The 17,202-nt window shown below is 38.3% G+C and overlaps 1 pseudogene; it reads right to left on the bottom strand.

Moving 5' to 3' along the window:
• Nucleotides 1-2,441: 2,441 nt before the first annotated feature.
• LOC121789665 lies at nt 2,442-5,385 on the bottom strand (annotated as a pseudogene).
• Between the last annotated feature and the right edge of the window lie 11,817 nt (nt 5,386-17,202).

Genomic DNA, 17,202 nt, shown 5'->3' with positions numbered 1-17,202 from the left:
CATGCTATCAAAGATAAACTAGAAGAACTAAATAAACAAAAGGAAAAAACCAGTATGCAGCAATGAGAACTACCAAAGAGAACAAGATCAATCCGCATCTATACGTCGGAAACGGAAGTTAGGATATTCCAGCTGGTCCATCCTAACAAGCGCCTTCAAGTACCGATTGCTTAATTTGGGCTTGAATTCGCTTAAGTTGTGGAAAGATTGCTTATTTTTCGGTGAGAATTTTGCTTAACAGGTCGGAAAAATTGCTTATTTTCGGCGTTAGTTTGCTTAATTTAGGCGGAGAATTTGCTAAATTGTTGGAAAGGTTGCTAATTTGATGAGAATTACTTAACATGTTAGAAAGATCGCTTAATTGAGCAGTAGTTTGCTTAATTTATTCAAAAGATTGCTTATTTTGCGGTAAGAATTTTCCATTACATTTCTTAAACTCGTGCCCGTTCAAACTGTGTACAAAATTTGGGGGACGGAGGTATAGTATAAGTTAGTTAGATGCAACTTTGTGCTACTCGGCAATTTTACGTGCATTCAGTTTGTAAATATATTGCAGTGCTACAATTTAGCATTATTTAATGGAAAGGTTGCAGTATTCAGTCCAGAAGTATCATTATTGATATACATTCGACTGGACAAACATATTGCAGAAAAATTAATTGCAAACATATATATCCATGCCAAATAATAACGACGGTACAAGTTCATTCATGAACAAGCCATAGATCATCACATCAAATTTGTATAGATTACAAATTTCAAAAACAAAGTGATGCGAATTAAAAAAAATTACAACAAATGCAAAGAATTAGAGCAACAATGGCAGATTAAAAAATAATCTAAACTTGAGATTCCATTGACGAATTGAAGCATAATAAAAAAAAACTCACCAACTTACAAATTGTCTAATTTCATTGACAACATTTCTTTAGAGTGAAATCGAGATATATGGTTTGTATTTCAATAATATATAAAATCGAGAACTGAAATCGAGATATACGATTTGTATTTTCAACAATATATAAAACCGAGAACAAAGGATTCTATGCATATCCGTGAAAACATCTCAAATAATCTGTGTAAACGAGTTATTGTTGAAAAAGATAATGAAAGATTGAAATCTTTTAAGTCAATAATGAAAAACTAGATTAATCTTTTCCAACTGTAGAAATGACGAAATCGTTGCAAAGTATTATTAAATCAACATTAAAAAAGGAAGAATGTAACTAACCATGTTTCCCACTTAAAATTTCCACCAGTTTAGGGATTTACCTTAACTAAAGAATAGTAACTCCCTAAAACACCCCTCGACCATTATAAAATGAATTCTAAATTAAAATGCAGACGTTGACGCGGCACATTAATAAGCGTTGATCTCCAAATTCAGATAAGTTATTTTGAAGTGCATCACTATCCTGATCAATTGCTAACTTTCTTAAGTTGCTAACTTGTTAACTCATCAATGCAGTGTATTAAAAATGTCAATACGATAATATTTAAATGTCAATACATAATTTTGTTGAACTTTAATATACCGTGTTGATATTATGTGTTGACATTTTAATATGTTCATGTTGACATTTTTAATACACTGCGTTGATAAGTTAACAATTTAAATAATTAGCAATATAACGCACCCTAAGAATGTATTTATATATTTGTTGTATTCCATAGTATAAACCACATCCGAGAGTACTTATATTTTTAATTGTATTAATGTATAAATTTAAATTATGCGTGAATTTGAAAATTGATAGAGGAACCACCAAAAATCATGTGTACTGTATTCATAGTATAAACCACCAATTATGAAGTAATTTGCCGAAATCACCCCTGCATTGACATTGCACGTGCTTTTGCACTGATACAAATCTGGTGCATTGATTTTAGGATCCAATATCCCATAAAATAATCTTCATTTTCCAGTGTCCCACAGAATTAGTGACCCTACTTTGGCAAGTTTTACTCTTATAAGATGTGTGTCCCATTTTCTACTAATTTTATGTTAAAACTCGTATCGACCCTAAATTCCTTATATTTATTGGACGGAGGGAGTATCATGAACAATACGGAGGTACTTCATTTCCAACGAAACGCAAAAAAGTGACCTAAAAAGGCCACAGAGAATATCTCAAGCCAATAAACATTCATGAGCAAAGGTACACTTCTAATTGACCAAAGCAATTCTAACCAAAAATTAAGGGGAAAAAATGATGAATGAAACTGAAAAATGAATGTTCAAATGTTAATCTCCCAGTTCCCCCCTCCACTGTACTATAATAATTCACACTGATGACATACCAGAGATATATATAACCCGTGGATCCGAAAGAGACCGAAAAAAAAAACACACACAGGTAAAAAGATACATCTGGTCAGACTGAACTCACCTTTGCTTTCCATCCTTTTGATGAGAAATGATATTTCTTTGGTTGTTTCTTGCTTTTCCTCATAACGAAACAAACCAACTCAGTGAATGTCAAACTGCTAAACTGGTATGACATCTACCTCAGATGTGTCCTCGCATCTCAACACGATCCCTTCTAGACTGGCTTGGAAGGATGCATTTGTTCCACTGGCATCCTGTTGAGAAGGGTTCTGACGGGGGGGACTATCATTAATACATTTTCGTTCCGCTGCACGACTCCCATAACACTCACAGTGCTACCTTCTTTGATATAGCTAATCATCAATCAAGAAAAACATTGGAAACTATGAGTGAGATTCTAAGAAGTGGGAATCCACATAACATGCTTTGGCTGCATAATCGAGAATATTATGTGTGTGGCTCGTCACGTGCACTCAGTGTGCATGTGTACATAGAAATATATATTTGTCAGATGGAAACGGGATAAACAAGGTTGTTGGGAGGTATCATAGGATCGTTACCCCTCTTTGAGACGCATTTGGCGATCATCACTAGAAAGATTTCTTCCTCCTAACCATCTGACAAACTCAGGAGACATATCACGGTTAGATGGATTGATGTCGACCACAACAACTCGTCAAACATATGGAGTTACCCTGGCACCATAGCCTGTCTTGACCAATGCCCGCAAACCAGATTGGAAGTCGGAATTATAGAAATCAACAACATGCCTCTGCAGCAGTGATTACAACAAGTCATATTTCATTATCTTTGCCTGACCCAAACAGTAGGGTTTAACAATTCATGACAGTATGGTTTAACATTCACGTAGAAGACTTTAATCAAATGTCACATGCAGGTACTAAAGTCCCATAAGTTCAAAAAGGGCAAAATGTGAATAGTAAACACAACCTAATTGCGATTCAAATGAAGGTATTATCAATATACAAGAACAGACCTTACGCTTGCATATGCATAAAACTCGCTAAGATCTGGTTAATTTAGCCTCTTTTATATTTTTCTCTCTTGCAATGATCTCAATTTCTCAAATACAATTAAGAGTTAAAAATGCAATGCCCCCCTTGCATGTTAGTTAAACCGTTTTGAGCGATTAGTTGAATAACAGACTGAATGTAGAGGAAAGTACTGTAATTGGACATATCAACACTAAAGAAAGAAATATCGAGAAAGGTATTACTTAGCATGATATAACCAGACGAATTTTGTTCATTGAAGAAGGAAACATAAGCAAACAAAAGCTTCAACAACAACTTAAGCAGCATGTAGTCAACAAGGTATTCCTCACCTCTAATGTCCGAAGGCCCCAGGTAAAGCGACGATGTGTTGGGTTTGCTGCTTTCGAATCCCATCCCCGATACTCATACAAGCTTGTAGATGTATAAACACATCGAGGAACTCTCTGGAATGATGACTCAAGAGGAACATTTCCACAGGTGACAACCTTCAAAAGGAGAAAGCTAAATTTGCTGGGACAACACTCAGGTTTTGAAGTTAAAACAAGCTGCATCAATGCTCTATTTCTGAACAAACATTACCACCATGAGGCACATACGTTGGGAAAATATTCTCCTCAATAAGGCTAGGAGATAATTATGTTCACTCACGTTTATAATTCGACAATCACATTGCTTCACCCATATTAATAATTTTAACCTTATCACGTTTAGTCACCCAAAATGGAACTTTACAACTTAAGGTGCAAATACATGACTTGCAACATTCTTAAATATTTATATTTATCCCAATACTTGAGTTGAGAGTAATCTAGTATCCTTGTTTAAAACAATATAATGCAACATGAAACTGGATGACTGGGAAAGACAGATCTTAGCCTCAGAATCCAATTTTATAACCAAATGCTGCATGCATATAATGTTCTAGAATGGCATTCACTATAGCATCATAGCAAGTATGTTGATAACAGGACATGTTTGTTAGGATTCCATAATTGCTTCAACATTCAACAAGAAACCCATAGTTATCAAGTTTTTATGCATTCTATGAATGCGGAAGAATCTTCGTGTAATGCACCTGAATAGTCAATACTGCATATATTCTAAATGAACATATCGACATACCCCAGAAACTTGACAAATTGGCCATCTTTTGCAGTTCGTAACTCTGCATCTGGATAGCTAGCTATAAAACTAGTAATAGCTCTTCTTCCCCAGCACGTATTCCAGGTGAATACAGAAGCAACTGCAGCGAAAAGAATAACAACAAACAACAAGTAGAACGGGATTGCGAACAGCTCCAAGGATAAAGCCACCAGCAATAAATCCCATCACAAAGAGGAGAATGATGGCCCAAGAATTGGCTAGGGAAGCTCTTGCGAAATGAATATTCATCATCCTGGCTAAGATGAGTAACAGCCAGGTTATTGATTAAAGAAGCATTATGCATCTTCATCGAGCCTGTAGACTCCAAAGGACCAGAGGCTTTGCGTGGAGCACCCGATCGATTGAATTTAGGGGACCCCCGACGTAATAGGCCCTGACGTAATGAGGCCAGTGGTCGGCAGAACTGGAGGAATAGGACCCGAATTTTGGCGAGATTACAGCAGTTCCACCTCCCTGAGGACCAGACGACTTCTTCAATGGCTCACCATGTTTATAAGTGGGCCAGAATTTGTTTTCTATAATGAAACTGACCCAGAAGCCCCCACCAGCTGAAACTGAGCCACTTCTCACGGAATTCAACTGCCCCGAGGAGAAGCTGGCCCCACCAAAAGAACCTGACCTTGTTGGAGCACTGTTTATGGGACCTGATTTGCAGGACCTAGAGCTATCCATAGGGATGTCGAACATTTTATCTAGCTCTCCAGATTTTTTAATATCACCTCCAGTATACGGCATGGCAACTGAGCTCATTGTTGGAGTCTTCTCTTTCGGCTGCTCAGGCCTGCCCGATACATAAAGACCATTGCTCAACTGATGAGAGGGGAATCGAGAACCCATATCTTAGGTTCAGTTCTCCAAAGAAGCCACGAGACCCAATACCCCCGGCAATGAACCAATATAGAAGGACAGCCACCAATGAGGACAATCAGAAGTATTTAACTCACTAGATCAATCCGGGGATGTCAGGGAGGAATCTTATTCCTAGAAGACACCAAATCCATTTTAAAGATGTGAGCAGCAATTCACTACAAAAATTGAACATTAAAGCAATTCACTCTGCCTTCTACTCCACCACAAGTATGCTACTTAGCAGCCATTAATTTCTCACTTATACACATAAAGGTTAGAACAATTTTAAGAATCAAATATCAATCAAACTTAAGAAGTAAACCTAGAACTTCAACTGTGAAATCAACACTGATTAAGCTGAGCAAAAACAACAAAACTCATCAACCACCAAAATCAAGAACCCTCAGAAATGAAAACACTACTGCCTAAACCCAGATCTAAGAACCACCAATCACAAACATTGTGCAAGCAGGAAAACAAAAAAAAAGTAAGACTTCTACAGTTCCACACTGACAGCACTGACATAAAGATAACATTCACGAAATTTCTTCAATACCCTGTTGCAATCACAAATTATCATATGCAATGAAAAATTGCTATGATTCCCAAACTCTTTAGAATTACCAATAGCATCCTTCCCTAGCATAATCGATTCTTCCTCCACAATACCACTAAGTTGCTCAACTAAACCATCATTCACAATTTCTTCCTCCATAACACCACTAAGTTGCTCAACTAAACTATCGACTCCCATTGTAGAAACCTCACCTTTGTTATCATCACAAATCTCCGCAATCAGACAGACTGCAGGCTCCGACCTCCGCTTCCACCATCGCTATTGTTTGTTGCACGTCCAGCCTTCGTCTCGTGATTTAAGGTTGTCAGATCCAGGGCCATCGACTTGCGGCAGTTCCAACTCCTCTGTTTTCTACACTGGAGACCGATTACACTCCAATTGCTCAAAATCAGTGTTGCAATAGCTGCTGGAGTTCGCATCCGTTGTCTCTATCGATCGACCTTGGCTCGAGATGCTTAGATATAGAATTGCTTTCTTCAGTGCGTCGAATTTAGCATCCATGCGACGCCAATGACCCTCACATTGAGCCTCCAATTTTTTTCCATTGGATCCCGATTTGCTGATCCTCTTCTTCAACACGTGATGATTCCTTATCCGCGGCTGCAACTTCTCCCCCAGGCTTCGAGGAGATGATATTTCGAAGCAGTTGCATATTCTTCTCCCATCGAGCATCGGATTGTTGTGATTCCAGCTCCCTTCGATTCTCTGTGATTCCGGCATCGGACTGCTGTGATTCAAGCCGTCTTTCCCCTCCGAGGATCGACGGCTCTGATACCACTTGTTGCATCCTTTTCCCGGTATCAGCAAATAAACAAGGGGGTGAAGATCCCCAATATATCTCCACCTCCATAATAGATGCAACTCAAATCAAATACACAAATCGATAGAACTAGTGAATAGGAACTGCATTGATAATGAGTACTACACAATGGAACTTCAAATGTAAATGGAAACAAGAGACACAATGATAAGATGAACAAGATACATTCAACGGAGAATCACCGGATCACCGGATTCTCACGATGACCACAGCTCACAAGCTCAAACAAATTTCATGAATGAATAACAACTGCCCGTTGCCTTCTATTTATAGCTGCACACTCTCCCTGAGTCAGCTCAATTTCGCCAGCTCATATTAGTACACTCACTTGTCGACGTGGCGTATTCCTCTCCACCTCAGCTTGCTCATTGCATATGATAATTTGTGATTGCAACACTATCACACTATCAAGCACAAACAGAACTCCACAGATCCAACAAAATAGAAACTTTAGCCCAACAGTAGGCGTCCAGAAGCAAAGGCGTGAGATCAAAACCCTAATCACACATTTATTATTTGAGAAGCTGATAAGAACCCAGCATCATCCCTTCCGTCGACACATGCAGGAGAGCCTATCGGTGATTCTATAGAGGAAGCTATCGTCTATCCTTCATTTCATGCTCCACCACCTAAGTAGGGAGGTAGTAATAAAGTTAGTTATGTTTGTTTATCTAATGTAATAGACTAGGAAGTCGAGCGTCTTTATAAGCTCTATCTCGGGTTTTCTTCGTGGTTCTTTCCCGGGAGATAGGAGGTTGAACCGCCCTAGGATGTAGATATAAAAAGGGAACTTGTCTAACACATTTATCATAAATGAAAAGCTATTTCCCACGTTATTTTCTTTCATTTCTCTACAAATTTAGCAAACTGCTTGACGGAGAAAACCTCCGCCGCAGACGTCGACCGCAGAGCCTCCCTCGCCGTCGATCCTTCTCTCCGATACGATCAACGTCGTATCATCTGGTGCCTTCATTGACGTTCTCATGGCTACCAATCCCAACGACATACCTATCATTCCCAGCCGGGAACAGCTCGGGTTGCGGCAAACTAATGATGTTCGGCCTGATCCGAACATGCTAATGGTGGTTGTTCCTGCCTCCGGGATCATGTCCACCGGTCAGTGGGAGGGGATTATGTCCTCGTTTGCCAAATTGGAGTCACGATTGGCTGCATCTGAACACCGGCCAATAGACCACCGTGTTCCTCCCCGGCCTGATCCTGATCCACCATATGCAGTTCCGCTCTCCGCAGCAGTTCTCCACCCTCAACCAAATCAGCAACCGCCCAATACAGCAGTTAGTGAGTTTCACTTTCCTCAACAACCGTCCATAACTCCTCTTTCCCACTACCATGAAGTTACTGCATCTTCCCAACCTCCACATACCGGATTCGTACCACCACAACTGCCTCTCCAATACAACTCTCCTCCAATGTACGACTCTGATCCATATGCTCATGCTCGACCTTACCACCCACACATGCTACCAACTAATCAGGTGCATTCACAGTACGGCCCAACGCCGATCGTCGACCGCCCGTTTTCATCTCCAATGGTCGGGCCTCGGCCGACTTCTTGTTGGTATCCCTCAGCAGATCGACAGCCTCGCGGTAGTCATGATCAACATAGAGGTGTTCATCTAGATCCTCCCCGTTTTGACGGTAGTGACACAGCAAATTGGATTTTCAAAATCCAATATTATTTCGATCATTTGATGATGCCGGATACAAACAGGCTTCACTATGTCGTCCCATTATTCGACCCGCCAACCTCCGAATGGATAAAACATTATTGCTCTAATAATGATTTTGTTACTTGGCAAGACTTTTTATCCGACGTACGTTATCGTTTCGATCCGGACTGTTATGAAAGTTACATTGGCTTAATCGCCAAATTGTGTCAAACCGGCACGGTGTCGGATTATCAGCTTGAGTTTGAGAGATTACAGAACAAGCTCTCCGGAGTTCCAGATTATATTCTTCTTCCCTTTATATCGCTGGTCTTAAACAACCTTTGCAACGGGAGGTCAAGTTACATCGCCCTTCCACACTTGCTGCTGCGTTTGCTTTGGCCAAGGAATTATCGGCATGTCGACCGGAGCACCAACTGTCTCCCTCCACTTATTCGCCTCAGCCATGGGTCTCACAAGAATCAAGAGCCACACACAATCCTTCCACAGTGCCTAATCAGACCGTGGCTTCGTCTTCCCAAGGTCCGCGTCCTTCGGGTGGCAGATTCCGAGAGTTCAGCAAACTGCCTGTGGTACGCCTTTCTGCGTCGGAGAAGGCAGATCGCTCTCGTCGGGGATTATGCTGGTATTGTGAGGACAAATGGACCCCAGGTCATGTGTGTAACCATAATTTTTAGGCTTACATGGGCGTCGATGCTGATGAAGATGATGTGGTTGAATTAGAGACGGATGATAATGATATCACAGCGGATCTATCTCACTTGAATGCCGTCGAAGGCCGACAACACGTGAAGTCCTTTAATATTGTGGGAACAATTCACAAATTCGCGGTGAATATTTTGGTTGACAATGGAAGCTCCCATGATTTTATACATCCGCGTATCGCCGAAAAGCTAGGTCTTTCTTTGACTAAGATTAAACCTTTTCGTGTTTATGTCGGTAATGGTGAATCCTTAATTTGTTCTCATGTAAGCAAGGAGACGATGGTCGATCTCCAAGGCCATTTATTCCGGATTGATCTCCATTTATTGGACTTCCACGGTCCGAATATCATTCTAGGCATGGAGTGGTTGCAATCACCTGGTCGTGTCACACATGATTATGTGGAACACACGATGGAATTTTCCCGAGCTGACTCCTTCGTTGTGCTACGGGGTTGTTCATCTATACCGCACAAGAAATGGTCTGGTGCCCCCTGGGAAACCGTCACTTCCCTCTCCAGCCGCAATCCTTCTCTTCTCCTTGAGGACAAGGACGATCCTATCAGGGGGGAGTTGATAAGAACCCAGCATCATCCCTTCCGTCGACACATGCAGGAGAGCCTATCGATGATTCTATAGAGGAAGCTATCGTCTATCCTTCATTTCATGCTCCACCACCTAAGTAGGGAGGTAGTAATAAAGTTAGTTATGTTTGTTTATCTAATGTAATAGACTAGGAAGTCGAGCGTCTTTATAAGCTCTATCTCGGGTTTTCTTTGTGGTTCTTTCCCGGAGATAGGAGGTTGAACCGCCCTAGGATGTAGATATAAAAAGGGAACTTGTCTAACACATTTATCATAAATGAAAAGCTATTTCCCACGTTATTTTCTTTCATTTCTCTACAAATTTAGCAAACTGCTTGACGGAGAAAACCTCCGCCGCAGACATCGACCGCAGAGCCTCCCTCGCCGTCGATCCTTCTCTCCGATACGATCCCTTCATCCGAATCCACCAAAAAGAAAAAATCCCCAAAATATCAAATTGTAGAAGAAAATCTGGAACCCATTTTGAGAAATCAAGCAAATGGGAGAAGCCACATTTCCAATTTTGAGCAAGAATCAACAAAACAAGAGATCACAATACCCAGAGACAGAGGGAGCGAATAAGCGAACCTGAAGATAAGACATGTTGGAGATGATAGCTTGAGGGTATGGTGAAGAAAAAGTGGGCGAATTAGGCAGGTACATTTTGCAAGATTGAGGGAGAAAACAGAGAAGCAAAACTGTGAAACGGAAACACACACCTCACCTTCCTGCTTTATGCTGCTATGCATTGAAATGTTGGTTATACCCTTTCATCTTCCATGTTTTCTCATCTTCTACATTTTTTAAATTTTAAAAGTGCACTTGGATGGAATTATGTAAAAATATCATTTAAGGTTTTTTTTCATCTATGAGTCTTAAAAAAGGTAAAATGTAAAATTCATTTAGTACTTTTATTCTCTATACCTATCGATCTCCACCACCCTCTTTTCTTTATTTTTGAGTTATGCCAAGGTATGAAGATTCGTTATATAATTAAAATTATTTTAGTTGAGGATGTCATATTTTTGTTTGGTATATTTAATTTGGATAGAAAATACTCCTTTCGTCCCTATGTAGCAGAGGCGTTTCATTTTTAGCATCCGTTAATACTCCTTCCGTTTCATGTTAATAGAGTCATTCTTTTTAGAATGGAGTTTTAAAATAGTGTGTTAAGTGAATGGTGAATAAAGTAAGAGAGTAAGAGAGAATAAAGTAAGATGGAAGATTATTTTTTATCAAAAATATAAATGCCTCAGTTATGTTGGAACTTTCTAAAATATAAAATGACTTCATTAACATGGAACGGGGTGTAATAAATAGTTAGAGTGGATAGAAAGCAAAGTAAAAATTATTCTCTTTCTTACTTACTTCCTCTCCACTTTAACTATTTATTACCCCCTCCGTCCCATAAAAATATGTGCACTTTCCATTTCGTCTGTCCCACAAAAATATGTGCATTCCATTTTTGAAAAGTTATATCAATTTAATAATGTAGATCCCACTATCCACTATCACTACTTTAACTACCATTTCCCCTCCCCCTCTTACTTTGTCATACCATTCTCCTCATCTCTCTTACTTTACCAATTTTGTCTTAATTCCCGTGCCATACCCAATGCCCATATTTTTATGGGACGGAGGGAGTATCATTTTTCAAAATAGTGTTCAAATTGAAACATCTCTCTATAGAGGGACGGAGGGAGTATCTACTATATCTGTTATATTTGAATAGTGGAAAAGACACTTTGTTTAATACTCCCTCTACCCCTTTGTAGTAGAGGCATTTCTTTTTGCACGAGATTTAAGAAAAAGTTGTGTTAATTGAGTTAACTAAATGTATAATAAAGTAGAAAAGGAAAAAGGTAGAGAGATGAAGAGAGAATAAAGTAAGAGAGTAAAGTAAAAGAGAAGAAAAGTTGTTGCTTTTTGCCAAAAAAAGGAAATGACTAGCTACAGTGGGACAATCCAAAAAGGAATACGACTCAGCTACAGAGGGACGGAGGGAGTGCTTCATTTGTCCCCTAAAAATAAGACTTTCGGAATGGCACTTGTTTTGATTCGAAATTAGGAAAGTATGAGAGAGCTGGAAAGAAAATTTGACTATAGTATTGTTAGTGAAAAATGCGAGAATATATAAACCGTTAGAAATTTGAAGTAAACTAATTTTGTGTGATAGATCAAAATAGAAAAAGAAGATGACTGTTTGTGAACAAAAAGAATATAAAATCGTTAGAAATTTAAAAACATAGTATTTGAATAATAAGAAATAAAATTTTAATACTACTTAATATTTTATTTTTTTATCTTATGTTTATCATTGATGAGATTTGAATGTTCGTCCTTGTTCTTCTTTTTAATATTGTACTTCGTTGAGATTTGAATGTTCGTTCTTGTTCTTCTTTTTAATATTGTGCTTTGTCAGTCCTAAAACAATTACTTTTTGGCATGTAATTTTACTAGTGTTATTTTATGAATTAAGGAAGAGATAATAAAATAAGATGAAGGAAAAAAGTATATATAATGTTGCTTTCGTATAGGAAATGTTTCATTTTTAATGGACAACACAAATGGAAAAGTTGTATTTTTAATGGTACAAATAGATTATTATGTACTCCTATGTACATAAATTATTTGATCTAATTATATACTCCTACATAATTAATTTAAGAAATCAAATTGCTATAAAATTACATGCTTTTGAAAAAAAATTACATTAAAAAATACTGCTCGTAATCTCAATAAAATAATTATTGATTTTTAAATATAATATAAGAAAACTTATGTGTTTTAAATTATGCATGTGTTTTAATTTAGACGATTATTTGTATTGAGTATTTGGTCTTTTGGATCTATATGACATTATTTATTGTTGTTTGTCATCTGTATTTTAGTATTTGTGACTATGGTTAATATTGTATGATTTTTAATTATTAATTATTACTTTAAGAAGTAGTTGTAACTTGTAACTAAATAGTTTATACATCCGCAATTTTAAAATATTTATTTAACATTATATCTGTATATCTAACTTAACACAAATTTTAGTTTTTTCTTTTCTCTCAAAACTAATTTTTCTTTAAATTGAAGTATATATACGTCAGAAGTAACAACTTGGCAAAAAACGAAGATCATTAAAATGACGTCTTTTTAATAAAAAAAAGGTGCTTAATTTGTCTGCAATTACATAACCTTTTGAAATTTTCTTATTTTTCCCCAAACTTTTGAGATTTGTAATTTCCTCCAAACTTTAAAATTTTTTATTTATTACCCAATAATAGCATTTTCTCTTAAATCATTTAATGTCCAATATTTTGTTTGAAACTTCGGTATGAAGTGCATAAGTTTTCAGTATGAGTATAAGAAACATATGTACCTCAATAGCAAGATGAGTTTTCAGATTGAGTCGTTTTCATTTGTGTTTTCAGATAAAAACTATTTTGTAAATTACATGTAATTTTGTGTCTAGTATATTGAATAAATGATAAATTTTATGAGATATTTGTAAATTTTATCTTTCAAAATACATTTGGTTCAGCGTTTTTACGATTATTATAGGAGAATTATGGTTTATGGGCACATGTGCATTAATTAAACACAATAACATAAGTTTTCTCAAAATATTTGAATATACATTTCAGAAAACAACGTAATTAATGTACAAACAATTTTAATTTGATCCAAAATAGAACATTGGGAAAGAATCAGAAAATTCCTAGGTTAAAATATTTAAATTTAAACATGAGTAAAGGTCAATTTTGGTCATATGTTTATGACCAAAGTAAGAATTTAGTTCAAAACATTCATTTTTTGTAAAACAGGTTATAACAAATGAAATCCTTATCGGAATGGTCCTTTTTTACGATTCCGTCAAAAAACTAACGGTCATGCCTCTGTGCAATTAGCGTTGACCGTCATATGTTTGACGAAACCATCAGAAAAAGGACTACTTCGTCGATATTTTCATTTGTTATGGACCTGTGTTTCAAAAGTGAATGTTTGGACCAAATTCGTATTTTGATCCTATGTGTAAGACCAAAATTTACATTTACCCTTTAAACAAATGAAAGTTTAGAAAAAAAAAGAAAAAAGAAAATATCCAATGTTCATAGTTTATTACTCCCCCGTCCCGGCTAAAATGATACTCCTTAGCGGCTAAGGTCATCCGCAATGCTGTCTCTTATCCGTCTCTTAACCGTCTCATCTCTTAACTATTCATGGGCCCCACTGTACTTTTCACTCCATCTCTTAACTAAGATACAACACCTGAAACCCTCCATCTCTTATCCGTCTCTTAACCATCTCATCCCTTAACTATTCATTCAATTTCATTTTTTATTTTTATTTCTAACAAATTCAATTAATAAAAACACACTTCATTAAATAAAATATAATAAAATTACAACTTCAAATTCTAAAAAAATTTAAAAAACACATAATTAAAATCCTAAAAAATATTAAAAATACATAATTTAATTTCTTCCGTGCACTCTACTGGTTGCCAAAGTTTGCCCAAATGTGCTCCATTAGATCATCTTGGAGTCGGGCGTGGGCGGTAGAATCACGTGTCCTTGCCCGAATAGACAACCGATCTTGCATAGACGGATGCACTCCACTGCGAGGCAGACTACTTGCGGTAGAGCTTCCGGGGGTTTCAAGGTCAAACCAATTTCCCACCTCAGGTCCTTCGTCGGCGACAATCATGTTGTGCAAGATTATGCACGTAAACATGATGTCGACCATATTCTCCATAAACCACGTACGAGCCGGGGCTTTGATAATGTTGAATCGCGCTTGGAGAACCCTGAACGCCCTCTCCACATCCTTGCGAGCAGCCTCTTGCTTCTGCACAAAAAGAGCCTGTTTTTCGTTCACCGGCCTGTTGAACGTCTTCACGAAGGTTGGCCACTTCGGGTAGATGCCGTCGGCAAGATAGTACCCCATTTTATACCGCCGGTTGTTAGCGATGAAGTTGATGGCCGGCGCTTTACCATCCAAAACTTCGGCGAAGAGGTCAGATTGGTTGAGCAAGTTGACATCATTGTTCGATTTGGGGACCCCGAAGTACGCATGCCAAATCTATAGCCAGTAGTCGGCAACGGCCTCGAGTATAACGGTGGGGTGGGTGCCTTTGTGGCCGCTCGTGTATGACCCCCTCCACGCCACAGGGCAATTCTTCCATTGCCAATACATGCAATCGACACTGCCAAGCATCCCGGGGAATCCGTGCACTTCTTCGTGAAGGTGGAACAGAAACTGACAATCTGCCGTACTTGGCTTCCGGAGAAATTCGTCGGTGAAGGCTGCCCGGACGCCTTTGCAGAAGTTCATCAAGCACATTCTCCCAGTGCTTTCTCCAATGTGGAGGTATTCGTCGAACAAATCCGCCGTTTGTCCAGTAGCAAGTTGACGGATTGCTGCAGTACATTTTTGCAGCGTCGTGTGGCTGGGACGGCCAACGGCGTCGAACCCTTCTTAGAAGAACTCTTCCCGAGCTGCCAATGTATTTGCGATGTGCAGAAATAGAGGTTTCCGCATGCGGAAACGGCGACGGAAGTAGGTCTCTCCCCATACCGGGTTATCACAGAAGTAGTCGCGTACTAACCTTGCGACGGTTTCCTCCCGGTTACGATGGATGTAAGTCAGGGATCGTCGTTGGGGCGGCTCGGCTTCCTCCGCCTCCCTACGTCGATCTTCTTCAAGCGATTCTTCCATTATTCGACGCATTTGCTCAAATGGATCCATGAATGGATTAAATTTGAGAGAAGAATAAAAGAGATGATTTCAGATGAAAATTGGAGAGGAAAGAGAGATGATTTGAGAAGAACGTATGTGTGTTTGTGTGTGTGAAAGAGGAGTATTTATAGAAAAAAAAGAAAAATAAATATATATTTTTTTAAAAATGACCGTTGACGGTTATATTATCGTTTTTTAATTTTTAATTTTTTTATTAAATTTGAATTTTAAAAAAATTATTTATTGCGTCAGCGTGACGAAGCCCACTCACGGGCCGGCGGGTGGGCGTCACGCGTGGCGCCAGTGCACGCCACGTCGCGCGGTACCGAGCTCCACGTTCCGGTACTTCCCTGCCGCCGTCTGGCTCGCTAGCACCGAGCTCCTCTATGCTAGCAACCCCAGGTCCACCGCTAAGGGATTCTTCTAGACATCACCCATGAGTTTTCCCTCCTCTGTCGATCCAACCTCACCCTCTCCATCATGCTTAGGAACACCGCCAATGACTTTTTGCACTAACATCTTCAACGTCAACATCGCCTTCCTCTTTTACAGCTCCAAAAATCTCCAATCAATATTGAAACAACACGAAAGAATTTTCCAAATTAAAGATGAATGCAAGATTCATTGAAAAAGGGTCTACTAAGAAAACGTAGGAAAAAGAATGGAAAGATAAGAAAAAGGGAGAGTGCAGGGTATCTAAGAGGAAAGAGGGATATGATAACATGAAGTTTTAGTTTTATACTCCCTCCGTCCCACTTAAAATGACACGTTTTCCTTTTTAATTTGTCTCAACTAAGATGACACATTTCCTTTTTAGAAACTTTATCTCTCCAATTAATATACTCAACCACTTTTTCTCACCCTTATTAAAATATCTATCTCTCTTTCTCTCTCTATTTTAATACTCCCACCAACCTTTTCTCTCTCCAATTAAACACATTAACTAGCAACTCCTAAAATCTCGTGCCGGCCAAAGAATGTGTCATCTTAGCCGAGGCGGAGGGAGCATTTTTTATTAGAGTAAAGGTCAAATTTGTTCCTAAACATATGACTAAAATACGAAGTTGGTCCAAAAATTCACTTTTTGAAAATCGGCTCCATAAGAAAAAAAAATCGTTGTCGGTATAGTCCTTTTTTATGGTTCCGTCAATTTATGACGATCAACCATGAATTAGCAATTTTTTGACCGGATCGGGCTTAATATGGGATTGTTAGTCACCTAATTATTTTCAAAGTATTTTGCTTAATGAATACATTTTCTGATTTTAATTTGTACAAAAATATCAGCCTAACATAATTATGAATGGTAACATGTTCAGAACCAATTCATTATGAATGGTAACATGTTCAGAACCAATTCAAATGTTGATTATAAATATGAAGGACTGGTTTGACGTTAATTTTGTTGTATGCTTTCTGCTTCATCTTTGATGAAGTCCCATAATGCTATGATTCAAGATTCAAAATTCAAAATTCAATTCAAAACATACATATGCATTCCCATCTATTCAACAACATGTGTGCTTTTGTTTGTTGGCAGAGCACAAACCATAGAGTTCACTGCCAATGGCAACCGTTACAAACTTGCAACATGGATCATTAATTGGCTGATGAGATCTATCTACGATAGCTTATATTCGTAAAAACAATCACATGACCAACAAATTTAAAGAGCAGATTGTTCGCTTGAATAGTAGAATGATGACTTAGAGCATTTCCAAAGAGGCGGTGAATAAAAGAT

The sequence above is a fragment of the Salvia splendens genome, unplaced genomic scaffold, assembly GCF_004379255.2.
Source record: "Salvia splendens isolate huo1 unplaced genomic scaffold, SspV2 ctg307, whole genome shotgun sequence".
NCBI classification, from domain to species: Eukaryota; Viridiplantae; Streptophyta; class Magnoliopsida; order Lamiales; family Lamiaceae; genus Salvia; species Salvia splendens.
The sequence above is the reverse complement of the archived record's forward strand: the minus strand, read 5'-3'. Positions and strand labels throughout refer to the sequence as shown.